We start from the raw sequence: 16,471 nt of genomic DNA on the forward strand, positions 1-16,471 counted from the left end.
CATCCTAAAAGCATGGGTATTTTCTATTCTTTGACCTTTCTGCTTTCTCTATGTTCAATGTCTCAACATTGAATTCAAAAGAGGAGCTAAAGGCTACTCATTTCTCTAAATAGACTTGCATTTAGTGCTCCAAGAAGAAATTTTATTCCTACCTCCCATGAGCACAGTGTCCCGAATTCTAGAGGTAATAGCTAAATAGTAGCTTGTCCCTATTGGTGTAGGAAATTCTTTTCTCCATTTTCAGTATAAAAATAAAGATTACTCAGACAGATCTGTGATTCTCCCTTGGCAGAGAGCTTCAGTGCCTGGGAACCAGAATCTATTGGATGAACATTCGTAGGCTTAATTTCAGAATCTCAAATGACAGAAACATTCTCACTGACTGCAAATGAGGACAGAATGTTTGGCTGGTTTTGATATTTTCAACTAATACCTTTAAAACAATAGTGATGACCATCTCTTGATTATCATTACAGCAAAATGTGTTCACAAACTTCCTCAATAAATAAAAGTTGAAGTCCTGTACTTGAAAAAAAAAATTTAATGAATTATCAATACATCTTTGTTGATATGCAAAGAATTATGCAAAGTACCTTGGCACCACAAAAATAAATGGGACACTGTTTCCACTAGGAGGACCTTAAAATCCAACAAGAAAGACAAGACATGAACACTGATAAATATAAGTAGAATACGAGAAGTATCACAAAACAGGGACAAACAAAGCTATAGGATTTCAGATGCAAGAGATTACTTTTAACGGAGGGGAATCCACGACGATGGCAGAGGGGTGACATTTGAGCTGGGTCCTTCAGCGTGTATGTAGTCTCGCTACTGGATCTGCCATGTGTTTCTCCAGTTACCCATCCAATAAAGCTTGCTTGCCAATAGAGCTCATGGTTTTGACTTATGATAGTTTGCTTTTGCTGTGTAACACATTACCACAAACTTGGTAGCTCAAACCACACACATTCATTATCTCATAGTTTCTGGGGGTCAGGAACCTAGACACAGAGTAGCTGGGTTCTCTGCTCAGGGTTTCACACAGTTGAAATCTAGACATCAGCCAGGTGTATTCTCAGCTGGGGTTCTCCCAAGTCCATTCAGGTTGTTGACAGAATTTATTTCCTTATAGTTGTAGGACTGTGCTCCTTGTTTTCTTGCTGGCTGTTGGCCAGGGGTTGCTCTCAGCAACTTGAGGCTCCCTCGTATCTTAGCTGTGGGGCCCTCTTACTACACAGCAGCTCACTCCCTCAAAGTGAGCAGGAGAATCTTCTCTTTGGGGAAGGCCTGAACCCTCCTTTAAAGGACTTGCCTGATTATGTCAAGCCTGCCCAGGGTAATCTACCTTTTGTTTGACCCAAAATAACAGGAGAGACATTAATTACATCAGCAAAATTTCCCCACCTGTGCCAGATCATGTAACCTAATCACTCCAGTAAAATTCTATCATACTCACAGGTCCCTGACATTCAAGAGGAGGGGATTACACAGGGTGTCTATACCAGGTAGGAATCTTGGGGCCATCCAGCCTACCACGTGATTCAAGCCGAGTGTAAGCTTTGGCACCCATAGGATGACAGTCCTTGCTGCGAATCCCATCTCTGTCAATAAATTTAAACCAGCAGGACTATAAGAGGTAGAGAAAGGAATGGTGAGTATGGAAAGAGAGGTGGCAGACTGAATTTTCAACGTAGTGTGTGTTCACCATACTCCATACATGTATACTACATTAGTACAAGGTAGTGCATTGCACAGTACACACACACACAGACACACACTATACGTGCTGTTCCTCCTATGTGACACTGAACCCTCCTCCCATTGAGTGGTGGGTCTGGGTTACCCCCTCTTAGAATTGGACGGAACTTTGTAACTGCCTTGGCCAATAGAATATAGCAGAAGTGACACTAAATGACTTCTGAGACTAAGTCATAAAAATAATATGCACTTCCATTTTGTCTCTTGAAACGCTCACTCTTGGAACCCTGCTGCCCTGCTGTGAGAACACCAGTCACATAGAAAAGCCACATGTAGGTGCTCCAGCTGACAGTCCCAGTTAAGGTCCCAGTCAACAGCCAGCATCAAACACCAGATGTGTGAGTGAATGAACTTCAGATGACTCCAGCACCAGCTGTTGAGTCACCTTCGAGCTACCCCAGCCTTTAAGCCACCCCAGTAAGTTCCGTGTGGAAGCACAGATGAGCTATCCCTTTTAGCCCTGACCAAATTGCAGATTCATGAACAAATAAATGATTATCACTTTAAACTACTTAGTATGGACTTGGACAGAACATGACTGGAACAGATGCAGAATGGCAAGCTGGACACTGGCATCTCTGTATTTCCCCAGAATCAAGGGGAAGCCCTCCTCCTATAACCAGGAAGGTGAAAGTAGTCAAAAGACTTTGAGACCCAGCATTCCAACAACTGCACAGCATTCTAATCTCCCCTGCTTTAACCTGGGGGCCTCGTCCATGCAGTGGATGAAGAACCCTAAACTACTGTCCAGAAAGAGCTTGATTCACTATTCCAAGGAAAATGAGAAAGCAAAGGGGCTGAGGAGATGAATGAAGAGCAACAGAATCAGAGGAAGAGATGCAGAGGAAAGAAACGCTGACTTGAAAATTGGAGTCTGAAATGCAAATGTGCATGTGAATGGGGGCGTGTTAGAGACAACAGAGATTTTAATAAATCGTGCCCTCTAGACACACACACACACACACACACACACACACACACCCCTGGATACCAGCAAGAGACAGGCTAGCCTCTACCTCTCTTGCTCTTTCAGGTTCTGGAAAAAGGAATCTGGCTTTCAAATACATACTGAATTTCCCATTGTCATGCCACGTCCCTGGTTCTCTACAAAGCATGTAATTCCAGCTATTTGGCTGCAGCCCAAGAGTCACTTCACGCATGTGTTCTTGCTTATTTGCCTGGGTATGAGACAGAGGATTCCTGAAGGATCCAGAAATCTAGCATTGATTGGGCAATAGGAGGGGTTGCTTGGGACAGCAAGAACAAATAGTGTATGACACACCATGCAGACACATAGTATACACACAACACACTCACACACTGTACAGTACACTACATGTATATCATATATACTATGGGTACAACAGATACACACAGGACACGCATACACAGCCAGCTGACCTTAAGAAAGAGAAACCTAGTGTTAGGAATGGTTTGACTTAAACACTTGTGAGGATCTAAGGAAAACTACACATCCTAGGATTATTATGTTTTGCAAACATTCAATCCAAGCTCTCCATTTTATAGGCAAAGAAGTGGGGGTTTAGCTGAAAGTGGGAGCATGTGTTCTCATTCCTAGACTGGAGCTATTTTCTCAGATCTTGGTGCTAGGAAGGCCCCACTGTGCCTCTACTAGTTTTAGAAATACACATGTTGATTAATACTTCAGCACTGGTTACACACACACACACACACACACACACACACACACCCTTCCTCACCGTGCAACTGCTGTTTTAACTTAACTCTAGAAAAATAATAACATGAAAATAATTTCGCTTTCAGATCAGAGCAAGGTGAGAAAATGGACACAATCAAGTTCTCTTGTCAGCCAGACGTCCCTCACTTCCACACTCAGGGGTCAACTTTCCTTTTGGTGCCCAAAAGACACAGTGCTTGCACCATAGACTCCAGGAGGCTGGCCTTTCCCTGGATCTTCTCCACAGGCTCCTTGGGACCCCTCAGGAATGCAAACCCATGGATCTTGCCATGCAAGGCTGCTGCCCAGGAGTCATGCTAGTCACTTGCCATTTCATAACTGGCTTCTCCAGGTTACAGACATCCTCCCCTTACTAGCCCCCCAGAGCTTGGTTGGACCTGGCACGAACCTGCCTACTCAATTGAGAGAGCTTTGGAATCCTGGAGCCCAGTGAGAGAAAAGAACTCATTTCCCCTCACCTTCATCTTCCAGAGCCTCAGGCTGCTTCAAGTCAGTTAATCATCATCTACAGAGATGCGCTCTGCCCACTGTGAGGAACCTCCTGCCCCTGTAACCAGGAAGGGTTTCCTCACAGTCCAACCCCACCCAAGTTTGTCTGCTGGCTCTTCCCTTCACAATCCCTGCCCCTCTGGGCCCAAAGACCCTTTGCTGTGGAGGGGATTACAAGTGTCCTAGGCTCTTGCTGGGGGTTGAGGAGTCTGTACAGGGTGGTGTGACTGGAACTCAGCAGTCACTGAGCATGGGACGGTGTCTTCTGTGGTTGATGGACAGAGAAGGACTGCCACGTGGCTCCTATGCCTGGCAGCAAATGGTGTTCTCACTCAGCTGGTGCCAGATAGTGGGGTCTCCTCATAGGAAGCTCCCCCTGGCTCTCTCCCCTCCAGTACAGGAGACTCCTGAGAATGCTCCCTGGAGTACAGAGGGCAGGCAAGATGGCGTCCCCCTCTCATGACTTTCCTTTCTTTGCATGGCATAAACTCTGTGCCCCAAGACCCTCAAAGCCTTGTCTTCTGATTTGCAAGAACCTGGTGATATAGTTTGGATATTTGTCCCCTCCAAATCTTATGTGATATTGATCCCCAATGTTGGAGGTGGGGCCTAGAGGGAGGTTTGGGTCCTGGGGGCAAATCCCTTCCGAATGGCTTGGTACCTTCTTCGTGGTAATGAGGGAGTTCTTGCTCTACGAGTTCCTACAAGATCTGATTGCTTGAAAGAGCCTGGCACTGCCCTCCACTCTGCCTATTGCTCCCTCTCACCATGCAACATGCCGGTTCCTCTGCCTTCTGCCATGAATGGAAGCTTCCTGAGGTCCTCACTGGAAGCAGACTCTGATGCCATGCTTCTTGTGCAGCCTGCAGAACTGTGAGCCAAATAAACTTTTCTTTATAAATTATCCTTCCTCAGGTATTATTTTACAGCAACCCAAAACAGACTAAGACACCTGGCCTGGAAGTTTTGAAAACAGCTCCATATTTATATTTTTTTCTCTTTGTGTTCCTACTAAAACAAGCTCACTAAAGGAAGGAACCAGAATGCAAGGGAAGAAAAGAATAGCACAAAGATTTCCTTTCTTTGCACATTTTAATATAGAGCTCTTCAGAGATTCATTGTCCTAATTTTGGGGTCCAATCTCAGAGTACCCCTGTATGCTCTTCTCAACGATGACCAGTAACTTGAGAAACCAGGAGGTAGGAAACTTGACCAGGGTCAACTATGGGAATGAAATCTGATCATGATAAACACCAGAGTGCCTGACACAGAGTAGAATCTAAACCTCTCTTAACTTCATTTTTATCATCTGCAGTAGGTAACTGTTAGGTACAGAGTTTAATTCCATGTGGAAATTTCATGGCTTGCACATAGTAGATGTTCGATAAATATTCACTAAACTTTAAAACACTTTATTTTTGCAGGAATCTGAATTATGCCCAGTAATGCCTAGGTTCAGACTAATGATTACAAAAGCAGCACTGTAATTCCTTATTTACACAGCGTATAGAGTGTGTAACTTTCCCCTTTTCCCTAGAGGGCTTAGCATCAGTCTTCAAATCAAGTACTTGATTTTATTTTCACATTTTTTTTTCTCTTTCAGTTCACAAAAGTAGAAGTGCTGGCTCCAGAATCTCTATATAGAAGATTTCCATTGGATCAAAAAGAGGCTTGAGACTTGAAGTTGCATTTACATAAAACACAGCTGCTATAAATATTCATGTGAAGGTTTTTGTGGGAACATAGGTCTTGATTTCTCTGGGATAATAAATGCCCAGGAGTAGAATTGCTGTGTTGTATGGCAGTAGCATGTTTCGTTGACCAGGGTCAACTGTGAGAATGACAGAAGTCATGATCAGAAATTGCCAAACATTTTTGAAGAATGACTGTATCACTTGACATTCCCACCAGTGGGATCCAGTTTCGCTGCATTTCTCCTCACAGCATTTGGTGATGATGATACTATTTTTAATTTTAGCTGTTCTGAGAGGTGTGTAGTAATGTCCCATTGTGATTTTTAATTTGCATTTCTCTAATGGCTAATGGTGTTGAACATCTTTTCAGGTCTTATTTTCCATTCGTATGTGTTCTTTGGTGAAATGTCCCTTCATGTCTTGTACTCATTTTATAATTGGATTTTGGGGGTTTCAAGAGTTCTTTATATATTCTAGATACTAGTCCTTTGTCAGATATGTGGTTTGCAAATATTTTTTCTCCCACCCCATAATTTGTCTTTTTGCCCTCTTAACAGGGCCTTTTGTAGAACAAAAATTTTTATACTATTGTTATTATATATATATTTTTATAGACAGGGTCTCACTCTGTCACCCAGGCTGGAGTGCAGTGGCAGGACCTCAGCTTACTTAGCCTCCAGAGTATCTGGAACTACCGGTGTACACCACCACGCCCAGCTAATTTTTTGTCTTTATGTAGAGACAGGGTTTTACCATGTCACTCAGGCTGGTCTCAAACTCCTGAGCTCAAGTGATCTGCTGGCCTCAGCCTCCCAAAGTGTTGGGATTACAAGCGTGAGCCACCATGCCCAGCAAAAATTTTTAATTTTGATGAAATCCAATTGATTAATTTTTATTTTTATGATGAACTTTTGTTGTCAAGACTAAGAACTCTCTGCCTAACCCCAGGTCCTGAAGATTTTTTTCTGTTTCTTTCTAAAAGTTCCATAATTTTATATTTAGGTCTATAATCCATTTTTTAGTTAATTTTTGTATAATACATACGACTTAGGTTGAGGTTTTTGTTTTGTTTTGTTTGCTTACAGATGTCCAATTCATTATCTGCATATAGAAATAATTTTATTTCTTCTTTACTGATCCATATACCTTTTATTTCTTGCATTATTAATTGAACAGAACTTCCAGTACTATGTTGAATAAGAATATTGAGAGTGGGCATCCTTACCTTATTCTCAGTCTTAGGAAGAAAGTATCCAGTCTTTCACCATTAAGTATAATTGCAATAACATTATTTTGGTAGATGTTCTTTATCATGTTGAAAAAGTTCCCCTTTATTTATATTTTTGGGTCTTTTTTTAACCATTAAAATATGTTAAATACTCTCAAATACTGTTTCTGCAGCAATTGATATAATCATGTGATTTTTAATTTCAGCCTGTTAATATGATATATTAAACTGGTTTTTGGATATTGAACCAGGCTTGCATCCCTGGAATAATCCCCATTTGGTCATGATGTGTAATCGTTTTTATGTTGCTGAATTCTATTTGCCAGTTTTTAAGGGATTTTTGTATCTATCATGGGAGATATTGTTCTGTAATTTTATTTGTTTTCACTGTTTTGTCTTGTTTGGGTATGAGGTAACAGTAACTTCATAAAATTAATGGGGATATATTTCCTCCTTTTGCATAGTCTGGGAGAGATTGTACAGAATTTGTATTAATTCTTCTTTAAACATTTGGTGGAATTCTGTGATGAAAACATCTGGGACTGGAGATTTCTTTGGGGAGAGTTTTAAACATTTCTAATTTAATGTCCTTAAAGTTATAGGGCTATTTACATGGCCTATCTCATATTGAGTGAGTTATGATAATTTTTTTTTTCAAAGTATCAGTCCATTTCACTTCAGTTGTCAAATTTATATATGTAGAGTTGTTCATAGTATTCCCTTATTATCCTTTTGATGCCTTCAGGGTCTTCCCTGGAGTCTTCAGAGATATGCCATTTTATTCCAGATATTGATTATATGTGCCTTCTCTCTGTTTTTCTTTGTAAGTCGTGATAGAGGCTTGTCAATTTTATTGATTCCTTTAAAGAAACAGCTTTTTGTTTCATTGATTTTTCTCTATTGCTTTTCTGTTTTTGTTTTTATTGATTTCTGCTCTTATGTTTACCAGTTCATTTCTTTGTCTTGTTTTGGGTTTATTCTGCTTCTCTTTTTTTAAGTTTGGTCATGGTAGCTTACATTATGTATTTGAGACTTTTCCTCTTTCTAATGTATGCATTAAATTTCCCTCTCAGCACTTCTTTAGCTATGTCCTGCAAATTTTGACATGTTGTATTTTCATCTTTATGTAGTTCAACGTATTCCTGTTTCCCCTTGAGACTTTCTCTTTGACCCATGGATGCTATAGAAGGGCTCTTTCATCTCCAAGTTTAGCAGAAATGTTATTTCCAAAATAACAGAAAGTTTTCCTTTCTGTTATTTATTTTTTATTTTATTCCATTATGTTCAGAGAACACACTATATGATTTAATTATTTTAAATTTGCTGAGGTTTGTTTTATGACCTAGGATATGAGCTATATTGGCATATGATCCACATGCACTTGAAAGGAATGTATTTTCAGCTGGATTTGGGTGACGTGTTCTTCAAATGTTGACTAGATTCTGTTAGTTGATTGTATTGTTGAGTTATTTTTTTTTTTTTTTTTTTTTTTTTGAGACCGAGTCTCACTCTGTCGCCAGGCTGAAGTACAATGGTGCGACCTCAGCTTACTGCAACCTCTGCCTCCCAGGCTCAAGTGATCCTCCTGCCTCAGCCTCCCGAGTAGCTGGGACCACAGATGCACATTACTGTGCCCAGCTAATTTTTTGTATTTGGGGCTTCACCATGTTGGCCAGGCTGGTCTCAAACTCCTGACCTCATGATCCGCCCGCCTTGGCCTCCCAAAGTGCTGGGATTACAGGTGTGAGCCACTGCGCCTGGCCTTTTTGAGTTATTTTACATCCTTGCTGATTTACTGTCTCGTAGTTATATCAATTGTTGAAATAAAGATATTGAAGCCTCCAACTGTAATTATGGATTTGTCTATTTCTCTGCTTAGTTCTATCAGTTTTTGTTTCTCATTTTTCAGCTCTGTTGTTTGTTGCATACACATTTAGGATGCTATGTCTTCTTGGTGGATTGACTCTTTTGTTATTATGAATATTCTCTGTCTCTGGTAATTTTCTTTCCTCTGAAGAGTACTGTATTTAACATTAATATAATCAATCCTTCTTTTCTTTATTTAATATTTACATAATTTTGTTCCATCCTTTTAGGTTCACCCTATATCATTTTATTTGAAGTACATTTCTTCTAGACAGCATATAGTTGGGTCATGTTTTTAATTCACTCTGGCAATCTCTGCCTTTTAATTAGTATATTTAGAAAACTTACATTTAATGTAATTATTGATGTTTTAAGGTTTATGTCTGCCATTTTATTTTTTCTCCTCTCTGTTTTTTCCCCTCCCTTCTTCTGGCTTACTTGAACATTCTTTAGAATTCTATTTTGATTTATTTATAGTATTTTTAGTACATCTCTTTATATAGCTTTTATGGTGGTTGCTCTAAGTGTTACATTATATACACATAACTTATTATAGTCTACTAGTATCATCATTTTAATAGTTCAAATAAGGGATATAAACTTTACCTTCCTCTAGATTTCTTTCTTTCTTTATTTTTTTTGAGATGCAGTTTTGCTCTTGTCACCCAGGCTAGAGTGCAATGGCACCATCTCAGCTCACTACAACCTCTGCCTCCCAGGTTCAAGCGATTCTCCTGCCTCAGCCTCCTGAGCAGCTGGGATTACAGGCATGTGCCACCACACCTGGCTAATTTTTGTATTATTAGTAGAGACGGGGTTTCACCATGTTGGCCAGGCTGGTCTTGAACTCCTGACCTCAAGTGATCTGCCCACCTTGGCTTCCTAAAGTGCTGGAATTAGAGGTGTGAGCCACTGTGTTTGGCCTAGATTTCTTTACCTCCCACATTTACAATACGATCATCTTAAATATTCATACATGACCATATTATACAGTGTTATTATTTTTGCTTCAACCGTAGAATATAATTTGGAAACCTCAAGATGAGAAGGAAAACCTATTATATTTACCCATATTTTTGCTTATAGTGTTCTTCCTTCCTTCCTGATATTCCAAGTTTCCTTCTTTTGTTGTTTCCTTTCTATTTAAAAAACTTTCTTTAGCCATTTTTTATGGTAGGTTTGCTGGTGACAAATTCTCTTAATTTTCATTCATCTGAGAATATCTTGATTTTCATTTCACTCCTAAAAGATAGTTTTGCAAGATGCTGGGTGGATGGTTCTTTTCTTTCAGAAAAATGTTGTACCACTTCCTTCTGGTTCCCCTGATTTCTGACAAGAAATTTCTGTCATTCTAATTGCTTTCTCCTTTAGGTAAAATGTCCATTTTCTCTGACTGCCTTCAAGATTTTTTCATTGTCTTTAGTTTTTGGAAGCTTAATTATAATTGTGAGTTGCTGTGAATTTCTTCGGATATATTCTGTTTGGGATTCACTCAGCTTCTTGAATCTGTAGGATTATATCTCTTGCCAAATTTAGAAAGTTTTCAGCCATTATTTTTTCAAGTACATTTTTAGCTCTGCCCTCGTCTTCTCTCCTTCTAGGGTTCTGATGACACAAATGTTAGAGCTCTTGTTTTAGTCCCACAGGCCTCTAAGACTATTTTTCTTCCAGCCTATTTTTCTCTCAGTTTTTCAAACAGTAATTTCTGTTGTTCTTTCTTCTACTTCACTGATTATTTCTTCTGTCTCCTTCATTCTGTTGTTCACTAAGTTTCTTGTTTTCATTCTGTATTTTCCACTTCATTTAGTTCTTCTTTGTATGCTTCTATTTCTTCTATTTTTTTTCTGCGACTTTCTGTTTCTTTGCTGAGGTTTTCAATTTTTTCATTTGTTTCAAGTGTGTTTATGATTGCTATTGTTGCTTTTATCATGGCTGCTTAAAATCTGTCAGATAATTCTAACATCATTGTCATCTCAATGTTGGTTTCTATGAATTGCCTTTTTCATTCAGTTTGAGATCTTTCTGGTTCTTGGTTGATGAGTGGTCCTGGATATGTTCATTTTATGAGACTCTGCCTCTTATCTAAAATTGGTTCTACTGACTTTTTCTGATACAGTTCTGATAAGTGAAAGAGAGGAATGCTGCCTATTCTTCCTAGGTAGGGGTAGAAGTCCTGGTTCCCCACTTAGCTAACAAATAGTTGAGTATGGAGGGGATCATGATTGCTGCTGGGCAGGGTGGGAATTCTAGCTCCTCACATGGCCATTAGACATGGTGGTAGAGATGGCCCATTGCTGCTGAGTGATGGTGAAAGTCCTTACTATTCACTAGGCCTCCTCTGATACCATCCCAGCAAAGAGGGGGAGAGGTAGCTCATTACTGCCGGGTGGGGATAGAAGTATTTAATCAAGGTCACAAAGTTAGTGAGTCATGAAGTTGGAATTCAGGCCCAGGCATCTTAGTCACCAAAGCCCAAGGTATTAACTACACCATCATAATGCTGTGAGCTGTGATTATAACTACATACAAATATTTGTATATATATCCAAAGACTGAAGAGTTATAGAGAGATGAGAAGAGTATTTCAACTAGAGTGATGAAATATGACCACCCTTTTTTTTTTGAGACAGAGTTTCACTCTGTCATCAAGCTGGAGTGCAGTGGCACGATCTCAGCTCACTGCAACCTCTGCCTGCCAGGTTCAAGCAATTCTCCTGCCTCAGCCTCCCGAGTAGCTGGGACTACAGGTGCATGCCACCATGCCCAGCTAATTTTTGTATTTTTAGTTGAGACGGGGTTTCACCATGTTGGCCAGGATGGTCTCAATCTCTTGACCTCGTGATCCGCCTGCCTTGGCCTCCCAAAGTGCTAGGATCACAGGCATGAGCCACCATGCCCGGCCATGACCACCTTTTTTATTATAAAAATATTTTAAGTACTTCTGCTTTCAAGAAGATGAAGTAGAGTTACTTTTCTCTATTTATTCTCCTAGGTACAACTAAAAATCCTGGATATTATATATGAAACAAACATTTTTTAAAACTCTGAAAGGTAGAGAGAAGGCAGACAGACTATAAATCATAGGATCTGGAGAACAACATGGGTCCCTGATTTTTGCTTAATCTCTATAAGCCTTCATTTCCTGATCTAGAAAATGTGGATACTAATAGTACCTCAGAGACTGTTGAGAGGATTTGGTGAAATAATGAATGTTGAATACTTGGCACAGAGCTTGCCCTGTAGGAAGTACTTACTGTTAGAACTATTATTGTTATTAGCATAATACAATGTCACTGTCAGTCCAAATACTGGCTTTTAAGGCAAGAAAATCCCTGTTCCCTATGAGCTGTTTTATCATCTTTAAGTTTGGTATTTCCATGTGGAGTGATCCCATTAACATCTATAAGGCTGTAGATTTTGAAGCTTCTTTCTGAAGCTTGTGTTGTCCAATCATTCTAAATGACAGTCTACTGGCTCCATCAGAATGATCTGGAGTCTTTGGTACCAATACATATTCCCCGGACCCACCCCAACCTACTGAATTGGAAAGTCTGGGGTAGCCTACCATAATCTCGTCCCTTCTTAACATTCCTTGACTGCTCCCATTTGCTTCTTCTTTCGCTTTCTTACTGACTTCTGAGATTTGAAATGCTACTTTCTTATTTGCTTCTGAGATTCTGGCATAGTAAAACCTTCTTCAAGTAAGGAATAAATAATTCTACTATTCACATACCTAAATAGGATCAAATAATGGTATTAACATACTGTTTTGTTTCTATTTGAAAGTTAAACTATTTAAATTCAATAGTTTTCAATAACATTCAAAAGCTGAATGAAGTGAGACCTCTGATTAACAATCTTGCATCTATTTGTAAAGTCTCATATCATCAGCCACTCTAAAGTATCTTAATCCCAGAATATTTGCGCTGAATATTTTCCATGTGTTTTTCCAGATCCACTTACCTCTCTTTTTCATCCTGCTTAGGGCTTCAGGTGGCTGACCTTTGTGGATTGTATTAACTGCCTTTTGGCAGTTGGGCTCAACTAATTGGATGCCATGCCAAGAGATAAGAGGGTGAGTGGAAATCATCAAGGCCAGGATATTCATTTCCTTCCCTCTCTCCTAGATCATCATGCGTTAACTGTCTCCCATTCAAAGGCCACAGCTGCTGTCTCTCAGCCCTTTCATACAACTATCTCTCTGAGTCCATCACCTTGCGTCCTCCTATGACCTCTTCAGGCCTAGAAGTGATACCATTGTTGCCAACCCCGGAGTACTGCACCATCCCTTGTTAGTTTTCCTTAACATGACCACACCTTTGTAAACACCCCCTTTATTAAACACGCCTCACCATGTTCAAGACTAACATCTTAAATGACAGAATATCCTATCCAATTCTTTCATTTTCTTTCAATACTCCAAGGGCAACTCCCATAAGCCTTTCATTTTTCCAAGTAAACAAATGTGTCATCAACAAGTTTACCTTTGTATTAATATCAATAATATTCTGAGATGCAATCAGTAAAACAAATATTCAATATTTAGTCTAAATTGTTATTTTAAAAAACAATACACAAATTAAGCAACAGTGAACTTAGTATATTGCCAGTCAGTTCCCATTATACTGGCAAAAACATAAAAAATGACATTACTAGTTGGTGAGGAGATGGTAAAACTGGTACATATACTTGAAGTATATTCATACTTAAGGAGGTATAATCCTTGAAAACTACGTTAATTGGTATAACCTTTGAAAAGCCATTCAGCAATATATTTTGAAAATCATTCACTATACTTTTGATCCAATAATTCTGCTGCTGAATAGTTCATCCAAAATAAAGTAATTTTAAAAAAATTAAATGGCTTGGGAAGAAATTGATACATAAATAAAATTAAATGGCTTAGGAGAAAATAGGTAAATAAAATTAAAGGGCTATATTAGTGTTTAAGTTAATGTAATCATCATTTAAAATAAAACAGAAAAAAACACTGGAAGCAATGCAAATGTCCACTTATTGAAAAATTGTTGAGCAAATAAAATAAGAAAGTAACAATAAGAGAACATTCTTATTATGTAATGCTAAACTGAAAAGCATACTGCAAAACTGTAGTGATGTCATATCTATGTAAAATGATATATGCATGTGGTCAAAAACTAAAATCAAACATTTAAAATAAAGAGAATTTTTTTTGAGACAGGGTCTTGTTCTATTGCCCAAGCCGGGTTGCTATGGCACAGTCTCAGCTCACTGCAGCCTCAATCTCCTGGGCTCAAGCAATCCTCCTGCCTCAGCCTCCCAAATAGCTGGCTAATCCTCCCACCACACCTGGATAATTTTTTTTTTTTTTTTTGGTAGAGATGGAGTCTCCCTATGTTGCCCAGGTGATCTCAAACTCCTGGGCTCAAGTGGTCCTTCGGCCTCATCCTCTCAAAGTGTTGGGATTACAAGTGTAAGCCACTGTACCTGGCCACAGTTGATTTTTTTTAAGATGATAGGATTATGGTTAATTTTTCTCTTCACTTATTTTATCTGTACAACTAATTTTTTAATGGGGGTTAAAGGACACCTCACTAAGATAATAATCGCTACCATGTATATACTATATTATACACCATCATACAGCATTGACATATATTAGAAGGCTACTGCATGAAGCAGTGTATCCTCATTTTAAACTTCAGGAAACTGGGGCTCTGATAATTAAACAAACTTGCTCAAGAACACAATGGAAATAAAAAGCAGAGAGTCAAACCCAAAGCCTGCAGCACATAGCTGTCTGCTGTAAGATCTGGCTAAAAGAACTGGCCCCTAAATCAGTGCACCCTTCCGGAGGCATTCCTCCCTTGATTGTCGTAACAGGGGAGGAAAATTCTTGACTGTTCTGCTCCTCTGACCATCCCCACTGAATCTCAAGATCCTGACCCCCGGAATGCAGGCATTCCCCTGGCTCAATTCTTGGCTTTTCCCTCTTTCTACCTCATCCCTCAGAAGGTTCAGTGATCTCCAGAGCTATAACTACCATTTCTCTGTGGATCTAGACCCCTTTGTTCTCCTGTATTTAAAATCTGTATTTTCAGCCGCTTGGTAGGCCTTTTTATGTGTTTGCATTTCAACCTAAACACATCCAAGACCAAGCACCCACTTCCCTCCTGATGCTGCCTCGCCTCCTAACCTTCAACATCCTTTAGTGATACGATCATTCTCCCCAGTAAACCAGGCAAAAACCTCTTTGAATTTCTCCCTGTTCTTTTCTATCCTCACATTCTGTCACTTGCCAAGGCATGTATTTAATAGATTCTTGCTTCACTTTGTCTATTGCATCCTTCTCATCTTTGTCATTCCCACTGCCTCAATCCAAGTTCAGGCTCATTAACTTTCAACTGGACTATCATAATCCTTGGAAATTAGTTTGGACTCATAAATACCCCCACATTAGCTTTTGCCTTGCAATCACACACACATGCACACACACACATGCACATGCATGCACACATACATACTCCCAGGCCCAACCCGCACCTACTGAATCAGAACCTTTAAAAGTACAATGAAGTCTGGGAATATTTTTTAAATCTCCAAGTGATTCTAATATAAAACCAGGTTGAGGAGATCCTGACCTATGGTTCCTGGCCTCTAGTTCTTTCTTTCAAAAACCCTCCTTTCCAAATTTTAATCTAGATTGTACGTTGTTTTCAGATAAATCTTGTGAAAACATATGCTTATATTACTCTTTTCATAGACCTCCACTGGCTCCCCCAGAGCACCTTCTGAAGTGTATACCTGCTAACAGGTATTATCCAGGAAGGAGTCCTGCATTAAGTTTAACCAGTTTATTTAACACAGAACTCCTCGGCTTTTATTATGCAATTATATGGTGTGAATTTTCAAGAGGGAGGGATATAGCATGTGTAGTTCTCAAACTTACCTTACCCTGGAACGTTCTCTTGTGAAACATCTCATTGCCCTGAGGTTCTGAGGACCTCTAGGAAAGGGGAGCCTATAAGATAAATTCCAAACTCCTAAGCCTGGCCCCAACTTACCCTATACCCAATCTGCCTTTCCAGTCTTGTCACGTGCATGAGTCCCAAACACCCTACTCTGATGAAGCTATTTGCTGTTCTACCAATACTTACTGTTCACTCCCAGTTGAGGTGGAAAAAGCATTACGGTGAAAGTCAAATGGGAATCCACCACTCTGGATTCTTGTCCTCTCAATTCACAGGCCCATTTCTATTTACCAAACTAAAATGTATGTCTACATGATTTAGACTAGAGCCTTAACTGAAAAAAACAAGTCTAGGTTCTCCCTCTATGCTAAAGAATGGTATCAATAATGGGTGTGCCCACATATTCACCTGCACATGCACAGATGCGTGCACACTAAGTAAGCTTGATTATTTGGTGTGGCAGAGTAAGAAACTGATTTTTGGTTTTGGTGTTCTTATTTGTTTACTAAAGAAACTTACAAGATTGGATTGCTGGGGGAAGGAGGGGAAGAGAGAACCTATGGAATACATATGAACTGGGCACCATGGCTCATGCCTATAATCCCACCACTTTGGGAAGCCGAGGTGGGAGGATCACTTGAGCCCAGGAGTTCAAGGCCAGCCTAGGCAACATAGGGAGACGCTGTCTCTACAAAAAAAAAAAAAAAATTTAAATTAGTTGGGTGTGGTGGTGTGTACCTGTAATCCCAGCTACTTGGGAGGC

The 16,471-nt window shown here is 39.7% G+C and overlaps 2 long non-coding RNA genes across 2 annotated transcripts in view; one reads left to right on the forward strand and one right to left on the reverse strand.

Annotated features, from left to right (window-relative positions):
* The window catches only part of LOC117099736, a 121,660-nt gene that overhangs the window by 96,569 nt on the left and 8,620 nt on the right, over window positions 1-16,471 (forward strand). The window contains exon 2 of the long non-coding RNA XR_004443979.1: window positions 12,744-12,833. This is a non-coding gene — a long non-coding RNA (uncharacterized LOC117099736). The remainder of the gene's footprint in view (window positions 1-12,743; window positions 12,834-16,471) is intronic.
* Window positions 1-16,471, reverse strand: part of LOC117099735 — a 60,282-nt gene that overhangs the window by 25,543 nt on the left and 18,268 nt on the right. The window lies entirely within an intron of this gene.

This window comes from Trachypithecus francoisi, unplaced genomic scaffold, assembly GCF_009764315.1.
Source record: "Trachypithecus francoisi isolate TF-2019V2 unplaced genomic scaffold, Tfra_2.0 Lachesis_group17, whole genome shotgun sequence".
Lineage (NCBI taxonomy): Eukaryota > Metazoa > Chordata > Mammalia > Primates > Cercopithecidae > Trachypithecus > Trachypithecus francoisi.